Consider the following 26374-nt stretch of genomic DNA (forward strand, 5'->3'; position numbering starts at 1 on the left):
TATCTGTCTCTCTTTTCTATCTGTCCCTGTGTTTCTATCTCTCTGTTTTGTATCTGTCTCTGTTTTTCTATCTGTCTCTGTTTTCAATCTGTCTCTGTTTTCTATCTGTCTATTTTTCTATCTCTCTCTGTTTTCTATCTGTGTCTTTTCTTCTGATTCTCTCTGTTTTTCTATCTGTCTCTGTTTTCTACCTGTCTCTGTTTTTCTATCTGTCTGTGTTTTTCAATATGTCTCTGTTTTCTATCTGTCTCTTTTTCCATCTGTCTCTGTTCTCTATCTGTCTCTGTTTTTCTATTTGTCCCTGTTTTCTATCTGTCTCTGAGTTCTATCTGTCTCTGTTTTTCTACCTGTCTCTATTTTTGTACCTGTCTCTGTTTTTCTATCTGTCTCTGTTTTTCAATATGTCTCTGTTTTCTATCTGTCTCTTTTTCTATCTGTCTCTGTTCTCTATCTGTCTCTGCTTTTCTATCTGTCCCTGTTTTCTATCTGTCTCTGTTTTTCTATCTGCCTCTGTCTATGATGTCTCTGTTTTTCTATGTGTCTCTGTTTTTATATCTGTCTCTGTTTTTCTATCTCTCTATGTTTTTCTATCTGTCTCAGTTTTTCTATCTCTCTCAGTTTTCTATTTGTGTCTGTTCTTCTGATTCTCTCTGTTTTTCTATCTGTCTCCGTTTTCTATCTGCCTCTGTTTTTCTACCTGTCTCTGTTCTTCTATCTGTCACTGTTTTTCTATGTGTGTCAGTTTTACTATCTGTCTCTGTTTTTCTATCTGTCTCTGTTTTCTCTCCGTCTCTGAGTACTATCTGTCTCTGTTTTTCTACCTGTCTCTGTTTTTGTACCTGTCTCTGTTTTTCTATCTGTCTCTGTTTTTCAATATGTCTCTGTTTTCTATCTCTCTCTTTTTCTATCTGTCTCTGTTCTCTATCTGTCTCTGTTTTTCTATCTGTCCCTGTTTTCTATCTGTCTCTGAGTTCTATCTGTCTCTGTTTTTCTAAATTTCTCTGTTTTTCTACCTGTCTCTGTTTTTCTATCTGTCTCTGTTTTTCAATATGTCTCTGTTTTCTATCTGTCTCTTTTTCTATCTGTCTCTGTTCTTCTATCTGTCACTGTTTTTCTATGTGTGTCAGTTTTACCATCTGTCTCTGTTTTTCTACCTGTCTCTGTTTTTCTACCTGTCTCTGTTTTTCTATCTGTCTCTGTTTTTCAATATGTCTCTGTTTTCTATCTGTCTCCTTTTCTATCTGTCTCTGTTCTCTATCTGTCTCTGTTTTTCTATCTGTCTCTGTCTTTCTATCTGTCTCTCTTTTCAATCTCTCTGTTTGCTATCTTTCTGTTTTTCAATCTGTCTCAGTTTTTCTATCTGTCCCTGTTTTCTATCTGTCACTGTTTTCTATCTGTCTTTGTTTTAGATCTGTCTCTGTTTTTGATATCTCTCTGTTTTTCTATCTGTCTCTGTTTTTCTATCTCTGTCTTTCTATCTGTCTCTGTATTTCTATTTCTCTCTGTTTTCAATCTGTCTCTGTTTTACTATCTCTCATTTTATCTGTGTCTGCTTTTCTGTCTCTCTCTGTTTTCTATCTGTCTCTGTTTTCTATCTCTCTCTGTTTTTCTATCTGTCTGAGTTTTTCTGTCTCTCTCTTTTTTCTATCTGTATCTGTTTTTATATATCTCTCTGTTTTCTATCTGTTTCTGTATTCTATCTTTCTCTGTTTTACTATCTGCCTCTGTTTTGTATCTGTGTCTGTTTTTCTGTCTCTCTCTGTTTTTCTATCTGTCACTGTTTTTCTATCTGACTCTGTTTTTCTATCTGTCTCTGTTTTTCTATCTGTCTCTGCTTCCTATCTGTCTCCATTTTTTTTATCTGTCTCTATATTCTATCTGTCCTAGTTTTTCTATCTCTCTGTTTTGTATGTCTCTGCTTTTCTATCTGCCTCTGCTTGCTAATTGTCTTTGTTTTACTATCTGTCTGATTTTCTATCTGCCTCTGTTTTCTATCTGTCTCTGTTTTTCTATCTCTCTCTGTTTTCTATCTGTTCCTTTTTTTCTATTTGCCTGTTTTCCTAACTGTCGGTGTTTTTAAAACTTTCTGTTTTTCTATCCGTCTCTGTTTTTCTATCTGTCTCTGTCTATTATGTGTCTCTGTTTTTCTATCTGTCTCTGTTTTTATATCTGTATCTGTTTCTCTATCTCTCTCTGTTTTTCTATCTGTATCTGTTTTTATATATCTCTCTGTTTTCTATCTGTTTCTGTTTTCTATCTTTCTCTGTTTTACTATCTGCCTCTGTTTTGTATCTGTGTCTGTTTTTCTGTCTCTCTCTGTTTTTCTATCTTTCACTGTTTTTCTATCTGACTCTGTTTTTCTATCTGTCTCTGTTTTTCTATCTGTCTCTGCTTCCTATCTGTCTCCATTTTTTTTATCTGTCTCTATATTCTATTTGTCCTAGTTTTTCTATCTCTCTGTTTTGTATCTGTCTCTGCTTTTCTATCTGCCTCTGCTTTCTAAATGTCTTTGTTTTACTCTCTGTCTGTTTTCCTATCTGTCTCTGTTTTCTAAATGTCTCTGTTTTACTATCTGTCTGTTTTTCTATCTGTCTCTGTTTTTCAATCTGTCTCTGTCTATGATGTGTCTCTGTTTTTCTATCTGTCACTGTTTTTATATCTGTATCTGTTTTTCTATCTCTCTATGTTTTTCTATCTGTCTCAGTTTTTCTACCTCTCACAGTTTTCTATCTGTGTCTGTTCTTCTGATTCTCTCTGTTTTTCTATCTGTCTCTGTTTTCTATCTGTCTCTGTTTTTCTATCTGTCTCTGTTCTTCTATCTGTCACTGTTTTTCTATGTGTGTCAGTTTTACTATCTGTCTCTGTTTTTCTATCTGTCTCTGTTTTCTATCTGTCTCTGAGTTCTATCTGTCTCTGTTTTTCTACCTGTCTCTGTTTTTGTACCTGTCTCTGTTTTTCTATCTGTCTCTGTTTTTCAATATTTCTCTGTTTTCTATCTGTCTCTTTCTCTATCTGTCTCTGTTTTCTATCTGTCTCTGTTTTTCTACCTGTCTCTGTTTTAGTACCTGTCTCTGTTTTTCTATCTGTCTCTGTCTTTCAATATGTCTCTGTTTTCTATCTGTCTCTGTTTTTCAATATTTCTCTGTTTTCTATCTGTCTCTTTCTCTATCTGTCTCTGTTTTCTATCTGTCTCTGTTTTTCTACCTGTCTCTGTTTTAGTACCTGTCTCTGTTTTTCTATCTGTCTCTGTCTTTCAATATGTCTCTGTTTTCTATCTGTCTCTTTTTCTATCTGTCTCTGTTTTCTATCTGTCTCTGTTTTTCTATCTGTCCCTGTTTTCTATCTGTCTCTGAGTTCTATCTGTCTCTGTTTTTCTACCTGTCTCTGTTTTTCTACCTGTCTCTGTTTTTCCATCTGTCTCTGTTTTTCAATATGTCTCTGTTTTCTATCTGTCTCTTTTTCTATCTGTCTCTGTTCTTCTATCTGTCACTGTTTTTCTATGTGTGTCAGTTTTACTATCTGTCTCTGTTTTTCTATCTGTCTCTGTTTTCTATCTGTCTCTGAGTTCTATCTGTCTCTGTTTTTCTACCTGTCTCTGTTTTTCTACCTGTCTCTGTTTTTCTATCTCTCCCTGTTTTTCTATATGGTTATGATTTTCTATCTGTCTCTGTTTTGCTATTTGTCTCCTTTTTTCTACCTGTCTCTGCTTTCCATCTGTCTCTTTTTTTCTACCTGTCTCTGTTTTCAATTTGTCTCTGTTTTCTATTTTCTCCGTTTTCTATCTGTCTCTGTTTTTCTATCTGTCCCTGTTCTCTATCCATCTCTCATTTCTATCTGTCTCTGTTTTCTATCTGTCTCTTTTGCTATCTCTCTCTGTTTTATATCTGTCTCTTTTTTTCCACATGTGTCTTTTTTCTATCTCTGTGTTTCTATCTGTCTCTGTTTTTCTATCTGTCTCTGTTTTTCTATCTGCCTCTGTTTTCTATCTGTCTCTGTTTTTCTATCTCTCTCTGTTTTCTATCTGTTCCTTTTTTTCTATTTGCCTGTTTTCCTAACTGTCGGTGTTTTTAAAACTTTCTGTTTTTCTATCCGTCTCTGTTTTTCTATCTGTCTCTGTCTATTATGTGTCTCTGTTTTTCTATCTGTCTCTGTTTTTATATCTGTATCCGTTTTTCTATCTCTCTCTGTTTTTCTATCTGTATCTGTTTTTATATATCTCTCTGTTTTCTATCTGTTTCTGTTTTCTATCTTTCTCTGTTTTACTATCTGCCTCTGTTTTGTATCTGTGTCTGTTTTTCTGTGTCTCTCTGTTTTTCTATCTGTCACTGTTTTTCTATCTGACTCTGTTTTTCTATCTGTCTCTGTTTTTCTATCTGTCTCTGCTTCCTATCTGTCTCCATTTTTTTTATCTGTCTCTATATTCTATCTGTCCTAGTTTTTCTATCTCTCTGTTTTGTATCTGTCTCTGCTTTTCTATCTGCCTCTGCTTTCTAAATGTCTTTGTTTTACTATCTGTCTGTTTTTCTATCTGTCTCTGTTTTCTAAATGTCTCTGTTTTACTATCTGTCTGTTTTTCTATCTGTCTCTGTTTTTCAATCTGTCTCTGTCTATGATGTGTCTCTGTTTTTCTATCTGTCACTGTTTTTATATCTGTATCTGTTTTTCTATCTCTCTATGTTTTTCTATCTGTCTCAGTTTTTCTATCTCTCTCAGTTTTCTATCTGTGTCTGTTCTTCTGATTCTCTCTGTTTTTCTATCTGTCTCTGTTTTCTATCTGTCTCTGTTTTTCTATCTGTCTCTGTTCTTCTATCTGTCACTGTTTTTCTATGTGTGTCAGTTTTACAATCTGTCTCTGTTTTTCTATCTGTCTCTGTTTTCACCTGTCTCTGAGTTCTATCTGTCTCTGTTTTTCTACCTGTCTCTGTTTTTGTACCTGTCTCTGTTTTTCTATCTGTCTCTGTTTTTCAATATTTCTCTGTTTTCTATCTGTCTCTTTTTCTATCTGTCTCTGTTTTCTATCTGTCTCTGTTTTTCTACCTGTCTCTGTTTTAGTACCTGTCTCTGTTTTTCTATCTGTCTCTGTCTTTCAATATGTCTCTGTTTTCTATCTGTCTCTTTTTCTATCTGTCTCTGTCTATTATGTGTCTCTGTTTTTCTATCTGTCTCTGTTTTTCTATCTGTCTCTGTTTTTCTATCTGTCTCTGTTTTCTATCTGTCTCTGAGTTCTATCTGTCTCTGTTTTTCTACCTGTCTCTGTTTTTCTACCTGTCTCTGTTTTTCTATCTCTCCCTGTTTTTCTATATGGTTATGATTTTCTATCTGTCTCTGTTTTGCTATTTGTATCCTTTTTTCTACCTGTCTCTGCTTTCCATCTGTCTCTTTTTTTCTACCGGTCTCTGTTTTCAATTTGTCTCTGTTTTCTATTTTCTCCTTTTTCTATCTGTCTCTGTTTTTCTATCTGTCCCTGTTCTCTATCCATCTCTCATTTCTATCTGTCTCTGTTTTCTATCTGTCTCTTTTGCTATCTCTCTCTGTTTTATATCTGTCTCTTTTTTTCCACATGTGTCTTTTTTCTATCTCTGTGTTTCTATCTGTCTCTGTTTTTCTATCTGTCTCTGTTTTTATATCTGTATCTGTTTTTCTATCTCTCTCTGTTTTTCTATGTGTCTGAGTTTTTCTATCTCTCTCTGTTTTCTATCTGTATCTGTTTTTATATATCTCTCTGTTTTCTATCTGTTTCTGTTTTCTATCTTTCTCTGTTTTACTATCTGCCTCTGTTTTGTATCTGTGTCTGTTTTTCTGTCTCTCTCTGTTTTTCTATCTGTCACTGTTTTCCTATCTGACTCTGTTTTTCTATCTGTCTCTGTTTTTCTATGTGTGTCAGTTTTACTATCTGTCTCTGTTTTTCTATCTGTCTCTGTTTTCTATCTGTCTCTGAGTTCTATCTGTCTCTGTTTTTCTACCTGTCTCTGTTTTTCTACCTGTCTCTGTTTTTCTATCTCTCCCTGTTTTTCTATATGGTTATGATTTTCTATCTGTCTCTGTTTTGCTATTTGTCTCCTTTTTTCTACCTGTCTCTGCTTTCCATCTGTCTCTTTTTTTCTACCTGTCTCTGTTTTCAATTTGTCTCTGTTTTCTATTTTCTCCGTTTTCTATCTGTCTCTGTTTTTCTATCTGTCCCTGTTCTCTATCCATCTCTCATTTCTATCTGTCTCTGTTTTCTATCTGTCTCTTTTGCTATCTCTCTCTGTTTTATATCTGTCTCTTTTTTTCCACGTGTCTTTTTTCTATCTCTCTCTGTGTTTCTATCTGTCTCTGTTTTTCTATCTGTCTCTGTTTTCTAAATGTCTCTGTTTTACTATCTGTCTGTTTTTCTATCTGCCTCTGTTTTCTATCTGTCTCTGTTTTTCTATCTCTCTCTGTTTTCTATCTCTTCCTTTTTTTCTATTTGCCTGTTTTTCTAACTGTCGGTGTTTTTAAAACTTTCTGTTTTTCTATCCGTCTCTGTTTTTCTATCTGTCTCTGTCTATTATGTGTCTCTGTTTTTCTATCTGTCTCTGTTTTTATATCTGTATCTGTTTTTCTATCTCTCTCTGTTTTTCTATCTGTCTGAGTTTTTCTATCTCTCTCTGTTTTCTATCTGTATCTGTTTTTATATATCTCTCTGTTTTCTATCAGTTTCTGTTTTCTATCTTTCTCTGTTTTACTATCTGCCTCTGTTTTGTATCTGTGTCTGTTTTTCTGTCTCTCTCTGTTTTTCTATCTGTCACTGTTTTTCTATCTGACTCTGTTTTTCTATCTGTCTCTGTTTTTCTATCTGTCTCTGCTTCCTATCTGTCTCCATTTTTTTTATCTGTCTCTATATTCTATCTGACCTAGTTTTTCTATCTCTCTGTTTTGTATCTGTCTCTGCTTTTCTATCTGCCTCTGCTTTCTAAAAGTCTTTGTTTACTATCTGTCTGTTTTTCTATCTGTCTCTGTTTTCTAAATGTCTCTGTTTTACTATCTGTCTGTTTTTCTATCTGTCTCTGTTTTTCAATCTGTCTCTGTCTATGATGTGTCTCTGTTTTTCTATCTGTCACTGTTTTTATATCTGTATCTGTTTTTCTATCTCTCTATGTTTTTCTATCTGTCTCAGTTTTTCTATCTCTCTCAGTTTTCTATCTGTGTCTGTTCTTCTGATTCTCTCTGTTTTTCTATCTGTCTCTGTTTTCTATCTGTCTCTGTTTTTCTAACTGTCTCTGTTCTTCTATCTGTCACTGTTTTTCTATGTGTGTCAGTTTTACTATCTGTCTCTGTTTTTCTATCTGTCTCTGTTTTCTATCTGTCTCTGAGTTCTATCTGTCTCTGTTTTTCTACCTGTCTCTGTTTTTGTACCTGTCTCTGTTTTTCTATCTGTCTCTGTTTTTTAATATGTCCCTGTTTTATATCTGTCTCTTTTTCTATCTGTCTCTGTTTTCTATCTGTCTCTGTTTTTCTACCTGTCTCTGTTTTAGTACCTGTCTCTGTTTTTCTATCTGTCTCTGTCTTTCAATATGTCTCTGTTTTCTATCTGTCTCTTTTTCTATCTGTCTCTGTTTTCTATCTGTCTCTGTTTTTCTATCTGTCCCTGTTTTCTATCTGTCTCTGAGTTCTATCTGTCTCTGTTTTTCTACCTGTCTCTGTTTTTCTATCTGTCTCTGTTTTCTATCTGTCTCTTTTGCTATCTCTCTCTGTTTTATATCTGTCTCTTTTTTTCCACATGTGTCTTTTTTCTATCTCTCTCTGTGTTTCTATCTGTCTCTGTTTTCTATCTGTCTCTGTTTTTCTATCTGTCTCTGTTTTTCTATCTGTCTCTGTTTTCTATCTGTCTCTGTTTTCTGTCTCTCTCTGTTCTTCTATCTGTCTCTGTTTTTCTATCTGTCTCTGTTTTGTATTTGTCTCTGTTTTCTATCTGTCTCTGTTTTCTCTCCGTCTCTGTTTTTCTATCTGTCCCTGTTTTCTATCTCTCTCTGTTTTTCTATCTGTCTCTGTTTTTCTATCTGTCTCTGTTTTCTGTCTCTCTCTGTTTTCTATCTGTCTCCGTTTTCTATCTGTCTCTGTTTTTCAGGCTGACTCTGTTCTCTATCTGCCTCCGTTTTACTATCAATCTCAGTTTTCTATCTGTCTCTGTTTTCCTATCTCTCACTGTTTTTCTGTCTGTCTCTGTTTTCCATCTGGCTCTGTTTTTCTATCTGTCTCTGTTTTCTATCTGTCTTTGTTTTCCTCTCTGTTTCTGTTCTATATCCCTCTCTCTTTGCTATCTGTCTCTGTTTTTCTTTCTATCTCTGTTTTTCTATCTTACTCTGTTTTCTATCTGTCTCCGTTTTTATATCTGTCTGCTTTGTATCTGTCTCTGCTTATCCATCTGCCTCTGTTTTCCATCTGTCTCAGTTTTACTATCTGTCTGTTTTTCTATCTGTCTCTGTTTTCTATCTGTCTCTGTTTTCTATCTCTCTCTGTTTTTCTATCTTTTTGAGTTTTTCTATCTCTCTCTGTTTTCTCTCTGCATCCGTTTTTATATATCTCTCTGTTTTCTATCTGTTTTTGTTTTCTATCTTTCTCTGTTTTACTAGCTGCCTCTGTTTTGTATCTGTGTCTGTTTTTCAGTCTCTCTCTGATTTTTTCTCTATCGCTGTTTTTCTATCCGACTCTGTTTTTCTATCTGTCTCTGTTTTTCTATCTGTCTCTGCTTCCCATCTGTCTCCATTTTTTTTATCTGTCTCTATATTCTATCTGTCCAAGTTTTTCTATCTCTCTGTTTTGTATCTGTCTCTGCTTTTCTATCTGCCTCTGCTTTCTAAATGTCTTTGTTTTACTATCTGTCTGTTTTTCTATCTGTCTCTGTTTTTATATCTGTATCTGTTTTTCTATCTCTCTATGTTTTTCTATCTGTCTCAGTTTTTCTATCTCTCTCAGTTTTCTATCTGTGTCTGTTCTTCTGATTCTCTCTGTTTTCCATCTGGCTCTGTTTTTCTATCTGTCTCTGTTTTCTATCTGTCTCTGTTTTCCTCTCTGTTTCTGTTCTATATCCCTCTCTCTTTGCTATCTGTCTCTGTTTTTCTTTCTATCTCTGTTTTTCTATCTTACTCTGTTTTTCTATCTCTCTGTTTTGTATCTGTCTCTGTTTATCCATCTGCCTCTGTTTTCCATCTGTCTCTGTTTTACTATCTGTCTGTTTTTCTATCTGTCTCTGTTTTCTATCTGTCTCTGTTTTCTATCTCTCTCTGTTTTTCTATCTTTTTGAGTTTTTCTATCTCTCTCTGTTTTCTCTCTGCATCCGTTTTTATATATCTCTCTGTTTTCTATCTGTTTTTGTTTTCTATCTTTCTCTGTTTTACTATCTGCCTCTGTTTTGTATCTGTGTCTGTTTTTCTGTCTCTCTCTGATTTTCTCTCTGTCGCTGTTTTTCTATCCGACTCTGTTTTTCTATCTGTCTCTGTTTTTCTATCTGTCTCTGCTTCCCATCTGTCTCCATTTTTTTATCTGTCTCTATATTCTATCTGTCCAAGTTTTTCTATCTCTCTGTTTTGTATCTGTCTCTGCTTTTCTATCTGCCTCTGCTTTCTAAATGTCTCTGTTTTACTATCTGTATGTTTTTCTATCTGTCTCTGTTTTTATATCTGTATCTGTTTTTCTATCTCTCTCAGTTTTCTATCTGTGTCTGTTCTTCTGATTCTCTCTGTTTTCCATCTGGCTCTGTTTTTCTATCTGTCTCTGTTTTCTATCTGTCTCTGTTTTCCTCTCTGTTTCTGTTCTATATCCCTCTCTCTTTGCTATCTGTCTCTGTTTTACTATCTGTCTGTTTTTCTATCTGTCTCTGTTTTCTATCTGTCTCTGTTTTCTATCTCTCTCTGTTTTTCTATCTTTTTGAGTTTTTCTATCTCTCTCTGTTTTCTCTCTGCATCCGTTTTTATATATCTCTCTGTTTTCTCTGTTTTTGTTTTCTATCTTTCTCTGTTTTACTATCTGCCTCTGTTTTGTATCTGTGTCTGTTTTTCTGTCTCTCTCTGATTTTCTCTCTGTCGCTGTTTTTCTTTCCGACTCTGTTTTTCTATCTGTCTCTGTTTTTCTATCTGTCTCTGCTTCCCATCTGTCTCCATTTTTTTTATCTGTCTCTATATTCTATCTGTCCAAGTTTTTCTATCTCTCTGTTTTGTATCTGTCTCTGCTTTTCTATCTGCCTCTGCTTTCTAAATGTCTTTGTTTTACTATCTGTCTGTTTTTCTATCTGTCTCTGTTTTTATATCTGTATCTGTTTTTCTATCTCTCTCAGTTTTCTATCTGTCTCTGTTCTTCTGATTCTCTCTGTTTTTCTATCTGTCTCTGTTTTCTATCTGTCTCTGTTTTTCTACCTGTCTCTGTTCTTCTATCTGTCACTGTTTTCTATGTGTGTCAGTTTTACTATCTGTCTCTGTTTTTCTATCTGTCTCTGAGTTCTATCTGTCTCTGTTTTTCTACCTGTCTCTGTTTTTCTATCTGTCTCTGTTTTTGAATATGTCTCTGTTTTCTATCTGTCTCTTTTTCTATCTGTCTCTGTTTTCTATCTGTCTCTGAGTTCTATCTGTCTCTGTTTTCAATCTGTCTCTGTTTTCTATCTGTCTGTTTTTCTATCTGTCTCTGTTTTCTATCTGTCTCTGTTTTTCTATCTCTCCCTGTTTTCTCTCTGTCCGTGCTTTTCTATTTGTCTGTTTTTCTAACTGTCTGTGTTTTTAAAACTTTCTTTTTTTCTATCCATCTCTGTTTTTCTATCTGTCTCTGTTTTTATATCTGTATCTGTTTTTCTATCTCTCTCAGTTTTCTATCCGTTTCTGTTCTTCTGATTCTCCCTGTTTTTCTACCTGTCTCTGTTTTTCTACCTGTCTCTGTTCTTCTATCTGTCACTGTTTTTCTATATGTGTCAGTTATACCATCTGTCTCTGTTTTTCTATCTGTGTCTGTTTTTCTATCTGTCTCTGCTTCCTATCTGTCTCCATTATTTTTAACTGTCTCTGTATTCTATCTGTCCTAGTTTTTCTATCTCTCTGTTTTGTATCTGTCTCAGCTTTTCTATCTGCCTCTGCTTTCTAAATGTCTTTGTTTTACTATCTGTCTGTTTTTCTATCTGTCTCTGTTTTCTAAATGTCTCTGTTTAACTATCTGTCTGTTTTTCTATCTGCCTCTGTTTTCTAAATGTCTCTGTTTTCTATCTCTCTCTGTTTTCTATCTGTTCCTTTTTTCTATTTGCCTGTTTTTCTAACTGTCGGTGTTTTTAAAACTTTCTGTTTTTCTATCCGTCTCTGTTTTCCTATCTGTCTCTATCTATTATGTGTCTCTGTTTTTCTATCTGTCTCTGTTTTTATATCTGTATCTGTTTTTCTATCTCTCTCAGTTTTCTATCTGTTTCTGTTCTTCTGATTCTCGCTGTTTTTCTATCTGTCTCTGTCTATTATGTGTCTCTGTTTTTCTATCTGTCTCTGTTTTCTATCTGTCTCTGTTTTTCTACCTGTCTCTGTTCTTCTATCTGTCACTGTTTTTCTATGTGTGTCAGTTTTACTATCTGTCTCTGTTTTTCTACCTGTCTCTGTTTTTCTACCTGTCTCTGTTTTTCTATCTGTCTCTGTTTTGCTTTGTCTCTGTTTTTCAAATGTCTCTGTTTCCTGTCTGTCTCTGTTTTCTCTCTGTCTCTATTTTTCTATCTCTCCCTCTTTTTCTATCTGTCTCTGTGACATATTGTCTCTGTTTTCAATCTGTCTATGTTTTTTTATCTGTCCCTGGTCTCTATCCATCTCTCTTTTCTAGCTGTCTCTGTTTTCTATTTGTCTCTGCTTTTCCATCAGTCTCTGTTTTCTATCTGTCTCTGTTTTCTATTTGTCTCTGTTTTCTTTCTGTCTCTGTTTTCTATCTGTCTCTGTTTTTCTATCTGTCTCTGTTTACTGTCTCTCTCTGTTTTCTATCTGTCTCTGTTTTCTCTCTGTCTCTGTTTTGCTTGCTGTCTCTGTTCTCAATCTGCGTCTGTTTTACTATGAATCTCAGTTTTCTATCTGTCTCTGTTTTTCTATCTCTCCCTCTTTTTCTATATGTCTCTGTGATATATTGTCTCTGTTTTCTATCTGTCTATGTTTTTTTATCTGTCCCTGTTCTCTATCCGTCTCTCTTTTCTATCTGTCTCTGTTTTCTATTTGTCTCTGCTTTTCTATCAGTCTCTGTTTTCTATCTGTCTCTGTTTTCTATTTGTCTCTGTTTTCTTTCTGTCTCTGTTTTCTATCTGTCTCTGTTTTTCTATCTGTCTCTGTTTTCTGTCACTCTCTGATTTCTATCTGTCTCTGTTTTCTCTCTGTCTCTGTCTTGCTTGCTGTCTCTGTTCTCTATCTGCGTCTGTTTTACTATGAATCTCAGTTTTCTATCAGTCTCTGTTTTTCTATCTCTCTCTGTTTATCTATCTGTCTCTGTTTTCCTATCTCTCACTGTTTTTCTGTCTGTCTCTGTTTTCCATCTGTCTCTGTTTTTCTATCTGTCTCTGATTTCTATCTGTCTCTGTTTTCCTCTAGTTTCTGTTCTCTATCCCTCTCTCTTTGCTATCTGTATCTGTTTTTCTATCTGTCTCTGTTTTAATATCTCTCTCTCTGTTTTCTATGTGTCTCTGTGTTCTATCTCTCTCTGTTCTTCTATTTGTCTCTGTTTTCTATCTGTCTCTGTTTTTCTACCTGTCTGTGTTTTTCTATCTGTCTCTGTTTTTCTATCTGTCACAGTTTTTCTATCTGTGTCTGTTTAACTATCTGTCTCTGTTTTTCTATCTGTGTCTGTTTTTCTATCTGTCGCTGCTTCCTATCTGTCTCCATTTTTTTTATTTGTCTCTCTTTTCTATCTGTCCCTGTGTTTCTATCTCTCTGTTTTTTATCTGTCTCTGTTTTTCTATCTGCCTCTGTTTTCAATCTGTCTCTGTTTTCTGTCTGTTTTTCTATCTGTCTCTGTTTTCTATCTGTCTCTGTTTTTCTATCTCTCCCTGTTTTCTCTCTGTCCGTGCTTTTCTATTTGTCTGTTTTTCTAACTGTCTGTGTTTTTAAAACTTTCTGTTTTTCTATCCATCTCTGTTTTTCTATCTGTCTCTGTCTATTATGTGTCTCTGTTTTTCTATCTGTCTCTGATTTTATATCTGTATCTGTTTTTCTATCTCTCTATGTTTTTCTATCTGTCTCAGTTTTTCTATCTCTCTCAGTTTTCTATCTGTGTCTGTTCTTCTGATTCTCTCTGTTTTACTATCTGTCTCTGTTTTCTATCTGTCTCTGTTTTTCTACCTGTCTCTGTTCTTCTATCTGTCACTGTTTTTCTATGTGTGTCAGTTTTACCATCTGTCTCTGTTTTTCTATCTGTGTCTGTTTTTCTATCTGTCTCTGCATCCTATCTGTCTCCATTATTTTTATCTGTGTCTCTTTTCTATCTGCCCCTATTTTTCTATCTCTCTGTTTTGCATCTGTCTCTGTTTATCCATCTGCCTCTGTTTTCCTTCTGTCTCTGTTTTACTATCTGTCTGTTTTTCTATCTGTCTCTGTTTTCTATCTGTCTCTGTTTTCTATCTCTCTCTGTTTTTCTATCTGTCAGAGTTTTTCTATCTCTCTCTGTTTTCTATCTGTATCTGTTTTTATATATCTCTCTGTTTTCTATCTGTTTCTGTTTTCTGTCTTTCTCTGTTTTACTATCTGCTTCTGTTTTGTATCTGTCTGTTTTTCTGTCTCTCTCTGTTTTTCTATCTGTCACTGCTTTTCTATCTGACTCTGTTTTTCTATCTGTCTCTGTTTTTCTATCTGTCTCTGCTTCCTATCTGTCTCCATTTTTTTAGCTGTCTCTATATTCTATCTGTCCTAGTTCTTCTATCTCTCTGTTTTGTATCTGTCTCTGCTTTTCTATCTGCCTCTGCTTTCTAAATGTCTTTGTTTTACTATCTGTCTGTTTTTCTATCTGTCTCTGTTTTTATATCTGTATCTGTTTTTCTATCTCTCTATGTTTTTCTATCTGTCTCAGTTTTTCTATCTCTCTCAGTTTTCTATCTGTCTCTGTTCTTCTGATTCTCTCTGTTTTTCTATCTGTCTCTGTTTTCTATCTGTCTCTGTTTTTCTACCTGTCTCTGTTCTTCTATCTGTCACTGTTTTTCTATGTGTGTCAGTTTTAATATCTGTCTCTGTTTTCTATCTGTCTCTGTTTTTCTATCTGTCCCTGTTTTCTATCTGTCTCTGTCTTTCTATCTGTCTCTGTTTTCAATGTCTCTGTTTGCTATCTTTCTGTTTTTCTATCTGTCACTGTTTTCTATCTGTCTTTGTTTTATATTTGTCTCTGTTTTTGATATCTCTCTGTTTTTCTATCTGTCTCTGTTTTTCTATCTCTGTCTTTCTATCTGTCTCTGTTTTCTATGTGTCTCTGTTTTCCATCTGTCTCTGTTTTCTGCCACTCTGTTTTCTGTCTCTGTTCTCTATCTCTCTCTGTTTACTATCTCACTCTGTTTTTATAACTGCCTCTGTTTTTCTATCTCTCTCTGTTTTCTATCTGTCTCTGTATTTCTATTTCTGTCTGTTTTCAATCTGTCTCTGTTTTACTGTCTCTAATTTTATCTGTGTCTGCTTTTCTGTCTCTCTCTGTTTTCTATCTGTCTCTGTTTTCTAGCTCTCTCCGTTTTCTATCTTTCTCTGTTTCTCTAATTGTCTCTGTTTTCTATCTGTCTGTTTTTCTATCTGTCGCTGTTTTTCTATCTGTCTCTGTTTTCTATCTGTCTCTGTTTTTTTACCTGTCTATGTTTTTCTATCTGTCTCTGTTTTTCTATTTGTCACAGTTTTTCTATGTGTGTCTGTTTAACTATCTGTCTCTGTTTTTCTATCTGTCTCTGTTTTGCTTTGTCTCCGTTTTTCAAATGTCTCTGTTTCCTGTCTGTCTCTGTTTTCTCTCTGTCTCTGTTTTGCTATCTCTCCCTCTTTTTCTATCTGTCTCTGTGACATATTGTCTCTGTTTTCTATCTGTCTATGTTTTTTTATCTGTCCCTGGTCTCTATCCGTCTCTCTGTTCTATCTGTCTCTGTTTTCTATTTGTCTCTGCTTTTCTATCAGTCTCTGTTTTCTATCTGTCTCTGTTTTTTATTTGTCTCTGTTTTCTTTCTGTCTCTGTTTTCTATCTGTCCCTGTTTTTCTATCTGTCTCTGTTTTCTGTCTCTCTCTGCTTTCCATCTGTCTCTTTTTTTCTACCTGCCTCTGTTTTCAATTTGTCTCTGTTTTCTATTTTCTCCGTTTTCTATCTGTCTCTGTTTTTCTATCTGTCCCTGTTCTCTATCCATCTCTCATTTCTATCTGTCTCTGTTTTCTATCTGTCTCTTTTGCTATCTCTCTCTGTTTTATATCTGTCTCTTTTTTTCCACATGTGTCTTTTTTCTATCTCTCTCTGTGTTTTTATCTGTCTCTGTTTTTCTATCTGTCTCTGTTTTCTATCTGTCTCTGTGTTCTGTCTCTCTCTGTTCTTCTATCTGTCTCTGTTTTTCTATCTGTCTCTGTTTTCTATTTGTCTCTGTTTTCTATCTGTCTCTGTTTTCTATCCGTCTCTGTTTTTCTATCTGTCTCTGTTCTCTATCTGTCTCTGTTTTCTATCTCTCTCTGTTTAATTTCTGTCTCAGTTTTCTATCTGTCTCTGTTTTTCTATCAGTCTCTGTTTACTGTCTCTCTCTGTTTTCTATTTGTCTCCATTTTCTATCTGTCTCTGTTTTTCTATCAGTCTCTGTTTTCCAATCTCTCCCTGTTTTTCTGTCTGTCTCTGTTTTGCATCTGTCTCTGTTTTTCTATCTGTCTCTGATTTCTATCTGTCTCTGTTTTTCTAGTTGACTCTGTTCTCTATCTGCCTCTGTTTTTGTATCAATCTCAGCTTGCTATCTGTCTTTGTTTTCCTATCTCTCACTGTTTTTCTGTCAGTCTCTGTTTTGCATCTGTCTCTGTTTTTCTATCTGTCTCTGATTTCTATCTGTCTCTGTTTTCCTCTCTGTTTCTGTTCTCTGTCTATCTCTCTTTGCTATCTGTATCTTTTTTTCTATCTGTCTCTGTTTTACTATCTCTCTCTCTGTTTTCTACCTGTCTCTTTTGCACTAAGTCTCTGTTTTCTATCTGTCTCTTTTTAGTTTCTCTTTCTGTTTTCTATCTGTCTCTGTTTTTCTATCTCTCCCTGTTTTTCTATATGGTTATGATTTTCTATCTGTCTCTGTTTTGCTATTTGTCTCCGTTTTTCTACCTGTCTCTGCTTTCCATCTGTCTCTTTTTTTCTACCTGTCTCTGTTTTCAATTTGTCTCCGTTTTCTATTTTCTCCGTTTTCTATCTGTCTCTGTTTTTCTATCTGTCCCTGTTCTCTATCCATCTCTCATTTATATCTGTCTCTGTTTTCTATCTGTCTCTTTTGCTATCTCTCTCTGTTTTATATCTGTCTCTTTTTTTCTACCTGCCTCTGTTTTCAATTTGTCTCTGTTTTCTATTTTCTCTGTTTTCTATCTGTCTCTGTTTTTCTTTCTGTCCCTGTTCTCTATCCATCTCTCATTTCTATCTGTCTCTGTTTTCTATCTGTCTCTTTTGCTATCTCTCTCTGTTTTCTATCTGTCTCTGTTTTTCTAACTGTCTCTGTTCTTCTATCTGTCACTGTTTTTCTATGTGTGTCAGTTTTACTATCTGTCTCTGTTTTTCTATCTGTCTCTGTTTTCTATCTGTCTCTGAGTTCTATCTGTCTCTGTTTTTCTACCTGTCTCTGTTTTTGTACCTGTCTCTGTTTTTCTATCTGTCTCTGTTTTTTAATATGTCCCTGTTTTATATCTGTCTCTTTTTCTATCTGTCTCTGTTTTCTATCTGTCTCTGTTTTTCTACCTGTCTCTGTTTTAGTACCTGTCTCTGTTTTTCTATCTGTCTCTGTCTTTCAATATGTCTCTGTTTTCTATCTGTCTCTTTTTCTATCTGTCTCTGTTTTCTATCTGTCTCTGTTTTTCTATCTGTCCCTGTTTTCTATCTGTCTCTGAGTTCTATCTGTCTCTGTTTTTCTACCTGTCTCTGTTTTTCTATCTGTCTCTGTTTTCTATCTGTCTCTTTTGCTATCTCTCTCTGTTTTATATCTGTCTCTTTTTTTCCACATGTGTCTTTTTTCTATCTCTCTCTGTGTTTCTATCTGTCTCTGTTTTCTATCTGTCTCTGTTTTTCTATCTGTCTCTGTTTTTCTATCTGTCTCTGTTTTCTATCTGTCTCTGTTTTCTGTCTCTCTCTGTTCTTCTATCTGTCTCTGTTTTTCTATCTGTCTCTGTTTTGTATTTGTCTCTGTTTTCTATCTGTCTCTGTTTTCTCTCCGTCTCTGTTTTTCTATCTGTCCCTGTTTTCTATCTCTCTCTGTTTTTCTATCTGTCTCTGTTTTTCTATCTGTCTCTGTTTTCTGTCTCTCTCTGTTTTCTATCTGTCTCCGTTTTCTATCTGTCTCTGTTTTTCAGGCTGACTCTGTTCTCTATCTGCCTCCGTTTTACTATCAATCTCAGTTTTCTATCTGTCTCTGTTTTCCTATCTCTCACTGTTTTTCTGTCTGTCTCTGTTTTCCATCTGGCTCTGTTTTTCTATCTGTCTCTGTTTTCTATCTGTCTTTGTTTTCCTCTCTGTTTCTGTTCTATATCCCTCTCTCTTTGCTATCTGTCTCTGTTTTTCTTTCTATCTCTGTTTTTCTATCTTACTCTGTTTTCTATCTGTCTCCGTTTTTATATCTGTCTGCTTTGTATCTGTCTCTGCTTATCCATCTGCCTCTGTTTTCCATCTGTCTCAGTTTTACTATCTGTCTGTTTTTCTATCTGTCTCTGTTTTCTATCTGTCTCTGTTTTCTATCTCTCTCTGTTTTTCTATCTTTTTGAGTTTTTCTATCTCTCTCTGTTTTCTCTCTGCATCCGTTTTTATATATCTCTCTGTTTTCTATCTGTTTTTGTTTTCTATCTTTCTCTGTTTTACTAGCTGCCTCTGTTTTGTATCTGTGTCTGTTTTTCAGTCTCTCTCTGATTTTTTCTCTATCGCTGTTTTTCTATCCGACTCTGTTTTTCTATCTGTCTCTGTTTTTCTATCTGTCTCTGCTTCCCATCTGTCTCCATTTTTTTTATCTGTCTCTATATTCTATCTGTCCAAGTTTTTCTATCTCTCTGTTTTGTATCTGTCTCTGCTTTTCTATCTGCCTCTGCTTTCTAAATGTCTTTGTTTTACTATCTGTCTGTTTTTCTATCTGTCTCTGTTTTTATATCTGTATCTGTTTTTCTATCTCTCTATGTTTTTCTATCTGTCTCAGTTTTTCTATCTCTCTCAGTTTTCTATCTGTGTCTGTTCTTCTGATTCTCTCTGTTTTCCATCTGGCTCTGTTTTTCTATCTGTCTCTGTTTTCTATCTGTCTCTGTTTTCCTCTCTGTTTCTGTTCTATATCCCTCTCTCTTTGCTATCTGTCTCTGTTTTTCTTTCTATCTCTGTTTTTCTATCTTACTCTGTTTTTCTATCTCTCTGTTTTGTATCTGTCTCTGTTTATCCATCTGCCTCTGTTTTCCATCTGTCTCTGTTTTACTATCTGTCTGTTTTTCTATCTGTCTCTGTTTTCTATCTGTCTCTGTTTTCTATCTCTCTCTGTTTTTCTATCTTTTTGAGTTTTTCTATCTCTCTCTGTTTTCTCTCTGCATCCGTTTTTATATATCTCTCTGTTTTCTATCTGTTTTTGTTTTCTATCTTTCTCTGTTTTACTATCTGCCTCTGTTTTGTATCTGTGTCTGTTTTTCTGTCTCTCTCTGATTTTCTCTCTGTCGCTGTTTTTCTATCCGACTCTGTTTTTCTATCTGTCTCTGTTTTTCTATCTGTCTCTGCTTCCCATCTGTCTCCATTTTTTTATCTGTCTCTATATTCTATCTGTCCAAGTTTTTCTATCTCTCTGTTTTGTATCTGTCTCTGCTTTTCTATCTGCCTCTGCTTTCTAAATGTCTCTGTTTTACTATCTGTATGTTTTTCTATCTGTCTCTGTTTTTATATCTGTATCTGTTTTTCTATCTCTCTCAGTTTTCTATCTGTGTCTGTTCTTCTGATTCTCTCTGTTTTCCATCTGGCTCTGTTTTTCTATCTGTCTCTGTTTTCTATCTGTCTCTGTTTTCCTCTCTGTTTCTGTTCTATATCCCTCTCTCTTTGCTATCTGTCTCTGTTTTACTATCTGTCTGTTTTTCTATCTGTCTCTGTTTTCTATCTGTCTCTGTTTTCTATCTCTCTCTGTTTTTCTATCTTTTTGAGTTTTTCTATCTCTCTCTGTTTTCTCTCTGCATCCGTTTTTATATATCTCTCTGTTTTCTCTGTTTTTGTTTTCTATCTTTCTCTGTTTTACTATCTGCCTCTGTTTTGTATCTGTGTCTGTTTTTCTGTCTCTCTCTGATTTTCTCTCTGTCGCTGTTTTTCTTTCCGACTCTGTTTTTCTATCTGTCTCTGTTTTTCTATCTGTCTCTGCTTCCCATCTGTCTCCATTTTTTTTATCTGTCTCTATATTCTATCTGTCCAAGTTTTTCTATCTCTCTGTTTTGTATCTGTCTCTGCTTTTCTATCTGCCTCTGCTTTCTAAATGTCTTTGTTTTACTATCTGTCTGTTTTTCTATCTGTCTCTGTTTTTATATCTGTATCTGTTTTTCTATCTCTCTCAGTTTTCTATCTGTCTCTGTTCTTCTGATTCTCTCTGTTTTTCTATCTGTCTCTGTTTTCTATCTGTCTCTGTTTTTCTACCTGTCTCTGTTCTTCTATCTGTCACTGTTTTCTATGTGTGTCAGTTTTACTATCTGTCTCTGTTTTTCTATCTGTCTCTGAGTTCTATCTGTCTCTGTTTTTCTACCTGTCTCTGTTTTTCTATCTGTCTCTGTTTTTGAATATGTCTCTGTTTTCTATCTGTCTCTTTTTCTATCTGTCTCTGTTTTCTATCTGTCTCTGAGTTCTATCTGTCTCTGTTTTCAATCTGTCTCTGTTTTCTATCTGTCTGTTTTTCTATCTGTCTCTGTTTTCTATCTGTCTCTGTTTTTCTATCTCTCCCTGTTTTCTCTCTGTCCGTGCTTTTCTATTTGTCTGTTTTTCTAACTGTCTGTGTTTTTAAAACTTTCTTTTTTTCTATCCATCTCTGTTTTTCTATCTGTCTCTGTTTTTATATCTGTATCTGTTTTTCTATCTCTCTCAGTTTTCTATCCGTTTCTGTTCTTCTGATTCTCCCTGTTTTTCTACCTGTCTCTGTTTTTCTACCTGTCTCTGTTCTTCTATCTGTCACTGTTTTTCTATATGTGTCAGTTATACCATCTGTCTCTGTTTTTCTATCTGTGTCTGTTTTTCTATCTGTCTCTGCTTCCTATCTGTCTCCATTATTTTTAACTGTCTCTGTATTCTATCTGTCCTAGTTTTTCTATCTCTCTGTTTTGTATCTGTCTCAGCTTTTCTATCTGCCTCTGCTTTCTAAATGTCTTTGTTTTACTATCTGTCTGTTTTTCTATCTGTCTCTGTTTTCTAAATGTCTCTGTTTAACTATCTGTCTGTTTTTCTATCTGCCTCTGTTTTCTAAATGTCTCTGTTTTCTATCTCTCTCTGTTTTCTATCTGTTCCTTTTTTCTATTTGCCTGTTTTTCTAACTGTCGGTGTTTTTAAAACTTTCTGTTTTTCTATCCGTCTCTGTTTTCCTATCTGTCTCTATCTATTATGTGTCTCTGTTTTTCTATCTGTCTCTGTTTTTATATCTGTATCTGTTTTTCTATCTCTCTCAGTTTTCTATCTGTTTCTGTTCTTCTGATTCTCGCTGTTTTTCTATCTGTCTCTGTCTATTATGTGTCTCTGTTTTTCTATCTGTCTCTGTTTTCTATCTGTCTCTGTTTTTCTACCTGTCTCTGTTCTTCTATCTGTCACTGTTTTTCTATGTGTGTCAGTTTTACTATCTGTCTCTGTTTTTCTACCTGTCTCTGTTTTTCTACCTGTCTCTGTTTTTCTATCTGTCTCTGTTTTGCTTTGTCTCTGTTTTTCAAATGTCTCTGTTTCCTGTCTGTCTCTGTTTTCTCTCTGTCTCTATTTTTCTATCTCTCCCTCTTTTTCTATCTGTCTCTGTGACATATTGTCTCTGTTTTCAATCTGTCTATGTTTTTTTATCTGTCCCTGGTCTCTATCCATCTCTCTTTTCTAGCTGTCTCTGTTTTCTATTTGTCTCTGCTTTTCCATCAGTCTCTGTTTTCTATCTGTCTCTGTTTTCTATTTGTCTCTGTTTTCTTTCTGTCTCTGTTTTCTATCTGTCTCTGTTTTTCTATCTGTCTCTGTTTACTGTCTCTCTCTGTTTTCTATCTGTCTCTGTTTTCTCTCTGTCTCTGTTTTGCTTGCTGTCTCTGTTCTCAATCTGCGTCTGTTTTACTATGAATCTCAGTTTTCTATCTGTCTCTGTTTTTCTATCTCTCCCTCTTTTTCTATATGTCTCTGTGATATATTGTCTCTGTTTTCTATCTGTCTATGTTTTTTTATCTGTCCCTGTTCTCTATCCGTCTCTCTTTTCTATCTGTCTCTGTTTTCTATTTGTCTCTGCTTTTCTATCAGTCTCTGTTTTCTATCTGTCTCTGTTTTCTATTTGTCTCTGTTTTCTTTCTGTCTCTGTTTTCTATCTGTCTCTGTTTTTCTATCTGTCTCTGTTTTCTGTCACTCTCTGATTTCTATCTGTCTCTGTTTTCTCTCTGTCTCTGTCTTGCTTGCTGTCTCTGTTCTCTATCTGCGTCTGTTTTACTATGAATCTCAGTTTTCTATCAGTCTCTGTTTTTCTATCTCTCTCTGTTTATCTATCTGTCTCTGTTTTCCTATCTCTCACTGTTTTTCTGTCTGTCTCTGTTTTCCATCTGTCTCTGTTTTTCTATCTGTCTCTGATTTCTATCTGTCTCTGTTTTCCTCTAGTTTCTGTTCTCTATCCCTCTCTCTTTGCTATCTGTATCTGTTTTTCTATCTGTCTCTGTTTTAATATCTCTCTCTCTGTTTTCTATGTGTCTCTGTGTTCTATCTCTCTCTGTTCTTCTATTTGTCTCTGTTTTCTATCTGTCTCTGTTTTTCTACCTGTCTGTGTTTTTCTATCTGTCTCTGTTTTTCTATCTGTCACAGTTTTTCTATCTGTGTCTGTTTAACTATCTGTCTCTGTTTTTCTATCTGTGTCTGTTTTTCTATCTGTCGCTGCTTCCTATCTGTCTCCATTTTTTTTATTTGTCTCTCTTTTCTATCTGTCCCTGTGTTTCTATCTCTCTGTTTTTTATCTGTCTCTGTTTTTCTATCTGCCTCTGTTTTCAATCTGTCTCTGTTTTCTGTCTGTTTTTCTATCTGTCTCTGTTTTCTATCTGTCTCTGTTTTTCTATCTCTCCCTGTTTTCTCTCTGTCCGTGCTTTTCTATTTGTCTGTTTTTCTAACTGTCTGTGTTTTTAAAACTTTCTGTTTTTCTATCCATCTCTGTTTTTCTATCTGTCTCTGTCTATTATGTGTCTCTGTTTTTCTATCTGTCTCTGATTTTATATCTGTATCTGTTTTTCTATCTCTCTATGTTTTTCTATCTGTCTCAGTTTTTCTATCTCTCTCAGTTTTCTATCTGTGTCTGTTCTTCTGATTCTCTCTGTTTTACTATCTGTCTCTGTTTTCTATCTGTCTCTGTTTTTCTACCTGTCTCTGTTCTTCTATCTGTCACTGTTTTTCTATGTGTGTCAGTTTTACCATCTGTCTCTGTTTTTCTATCTGTGTCTGTTTTTCTATCTGTCTCTGCATCCTATCTGTCTCCATTATTTTTATCTGTGTCTCTTTTCTATCTGCCCCTATTTTTCTATCTCTCTGTTTTGCATCTGTCTCTGTTTATCCATCTGCCTCTGTTTTCCTTCTGTCTCTGTTTTACTATCTGTCTGTTTTTCTATCTGTCTCTGTTTTCTATCTGTCTCTGTTTTCTATCTCTCTCTGTTTTTCTATCTGTCAGAGTTTTTCTATCTCTCTCTGTTTTCTATCTGTATCTGTTTTTATATATCTCTCTGTTTTCTATCTGTTTCTGTTTTCTGTCTTTCTCTGTTTTACTATCTGCTTCTGTTTTGTATCTGTCTGTTTTTCTGTCTCTCTCTGTTTTTCTATCTGTCACTGCTTTTCTATCTGACTCTGTTTTTCTATCTGTCTCTGTTTTTCTATCTGTCTCTGCTTCCTATCTGTCTCCATTTTTTTAGCTGTCTCTATATTCTATCTGTCCTAGTTCTTCTATCTCTCTGTTTTGTATCTGTCTCTGCTTTTCTATCTGCCTCTGCTTTCTAAATGTCTTTGTTTTACTATCTGTCTGTTTTTCTATCTGTCTCTGTTTTTATATCTGTATCTGTTTTTCTATCTCTCTATGTTTTTCTATCTGTCTCAGTTTTTCTATCTCTCTCAGTTTTCTATCTGTCTCTGTTCTTCTGATTCTCTCTGTTTTTCTATCTGTCTCTGTTTTCTATCTGTCTCTGTTTTTCTACCTGTCTCTGTTCTTCTATCTGTCACTGTTTTTCTATGTGTGTCAGTTTTAATATCTGTCTCTGTTTTCTATCTGTCTCTGTTTTTCTATCTGTCCCTGTTTTCTATCTGTCTCTGTCTTTCTATCTGTCTCTGTTTTCAATGTCTCTGTTTGCTATCTTTCTGTTTTTCTATCTGTCACTGTTTTCTATCTGTCTTTGTTTTATATTTGTCTCTGTTTTTGATATCTCTCTGTTTTTCTATCTGTCTCTGTTTTTCTATCTCTGTCTTTCTATCTGTCTCTGTTTTCTATGTGTCTCTGTTTTCCATCTGTCTCTGTTTTCTGCCACTCTGTTTTCTGTCTCTGTTCTCTATCTCTCTCTGTTTACTATCTCACTCTGTTTTTATAACTGCCTCTGTTTTTCTATCTCTCTCTGTTTTCTATCTGTCTCTGTATTTCTATTTCTGTCTGTTTTCAATCTGTCTCTGTTTTACTGTCTCTAATTTTATCTGTGTCTGCTTTTCTGTCTCTCTCTGTTTTCTATCTGTCTCTGTTTTCTAGCTCTCTCCGTTTTCTATCTTTCTCTGTTTCTCTAATTGTCTCTGTTTTCTATCTGTCTGTTTTTCTATCTGTCGCTGTTTTTCTATCTGTCTCTGTTTTCTATCTGTCTCTGTTTTTTTACCTGTCTATGTTTTTCTATCTGTCTCTGTTTTTCTATTTGTCACAGTTTTTCTATGTGTGTCTGTTTAACTATCTGTCTCTGTTTTTCTATCTGTCTCTGTTTTGCTTTGTCTCCGTTTTTCAAATGTCTCTGTTTCCTGTCTGTCTCTGTTTTCTCTCTGTCTCTGTTTTGCTATCTCTCCCTCTTTTTCTATCTGTCTCTGTGACATATTGTCTCTGTTTTCTATCTGTCTATGTTTTTTTATCTGTCCCTGGTCTCTATCCGTCTCTCTGTTCTATCTGTCTCTGTTTTCTATTTGTCTCTGCTTTTCTATCAGTCTCTGTTTTCTATCTGTCTCTGTTTTTTATTTGTCTCTGTTTTCTTTCTGTCTCTGTTTTCTATCTGTCCCTGTTTTTCTATCTGTCTCTGTTTTCTGTCTCTCTCTGCTTTCCATCTGTCTCTTTTTTTCTACCTGCCTCTGTTTTCAATTTGTCTCTGTTTTCTATTTTCTCCGTTTTCTATCTGTCTCTGTTTTTCTATCTGTCCCTGTTCTCTATCCATCTCTCATTTCTATCTGTCTCTGTTTTCTATCTGTCTCTTTTGCTATCTCTCTCTGTTTTATATCTGTCTCTTTTTTTCCACATGTGTCTTTTTTCTATCTCTCTCTGTGTTTTTATCTGTCTCTGTTTTTCTATCTGTCTCTGTTTTCTATCTGTCTCTGTGTTCTGTCTCTCTCTGTTCTTCTATCTGTCTCTGTTTTTCTATCTGTCTCTGTTTTCTATTTGTCTCTGTTTTCTATCTGTCTCTGTTTTCTATCCGTCTCTGTTTTTCTATCTGTCTCTGTTCTCTATCTGTCTCTGTTTTCTATCTCTCTCTGTTTACTTTCTGTCTCAGTTTTCTATCTGTCTCTGTTTTTCTATCAGTCTCTGTTTACTGTCTCTCTCTGTTTTCTATTTGTCTCCATTTTCTATCTGTCTCTGTTTTTCTATCAGTCTCTGTTTTCCAATCTCTCCCTGTTTTTCTGTCTGTCTCTGTTTTGCATCTGTCTCTGTTTTTCTATCTGTCTCTGATTTCTATCTGTCTCTGTTTTTCTAGTTGACTCTGTTCTCTATCTGCCTCTGTTTTTGTATCAATCTCAGCTTGCTATCTGTCTTTGTTTTCCTATCTCTCACTGTTTTTCTGTCAGTCTCTGTTTTGCATCTGTCTCTGTTTTTCTATCTGTCTCTGATTTCTATCTGTCTCTGTTTTCCTCTCTGTTTCTGTTCTCTGTCTATCTCTCTTTGCTATCTGTATCTTTTTTTCTATCTGTCTCTGTTTTACTATCTCTCTCTCTGTTTTCTACCTGTCTCTTTTGCACTAAGTCTCTGTTTTCTATCTGTCTCTTTTTAGTTTCTCTTTCTGTTTTCTATCTGTCTCTGTTTTTCTATCTCTCCCTGTTTTTCTATATGGTTATGATTTTCTATCTGTCTCTGTTTTGATATTTGTATCCGTTTTTCTACCTGTCTCTGCTTTCCATCTGTCTCTTTTTTTCTACCTGTCTCTGTTTTCAATTTGTCTCTGTTTTCTATTTTCTCCGTTTTCTATCTGTCTCTGTTTTTCTAACTGTCCCTGTTCTCTATCCATCTCTCATTTATATCTGTCTCTGTTTTCTATCTGTCTCTTTTGCTATCTCTCTCTGTTTTATATCTGTCTCTTTTTTTCTACCTGCCTCTGTTTTCAATTTGTCTCTGTTTTCTATTTTCTCTGTTTTCTATCTGTCTCTGTTTTTCTTTCTGTCCCTGTTCTCTATCCATCTCTCATTTCTATCTGTCTCTGTTTTCTATCTGTCTCTTTTGCTATCTCTCTCTGTTTTATATCTGTCTCTTTTTTTCCACATGTGTCTTTTTTCTATCTCTCTCTGTTTTTCTATCTGTCTCTGTTTTTCTATCTGTCTCTGTTTTCTATCTGTCTCTGTGTTCTGTCTCTCTCTGTTCTTCTATCTGTCTCTGTTTTTCTATCTGTCTCTGTTTTGTATTTGTCTCTGTTTTCTATCTGTCTCTGTTTTCTATCCGTCTCTGTTTTTCTATCTGTCCCTGTTTTCTATCTCTCTCTGTTTATCTATCTGTCTCTGTTTTTCCATCTGTCTCTGTTTTCTGTCTCTCTCTGTTTTCTATCTGCCTCCGTTTTCTATCTGTCTTTGTTTTTCTAGCTGACTCTGTTCTCTATCTGCCTCCGTTTTACTATCA

This window comes from Carcharodon carcharias, chromosome Y (assembly GCF_017639515.1).
Source record: "Carcharodon carcharias isolate sCarCar2 chromosome Y, sCarCar2.pri, whole genome shotgun sequence".
Taxonomy (NCBI): Eukaryota; Metazoa; Chordata; class Chondrichthyes; order Lamniformes; family Lamnidae; genus Carcharodon; species Carcharodon carcharias.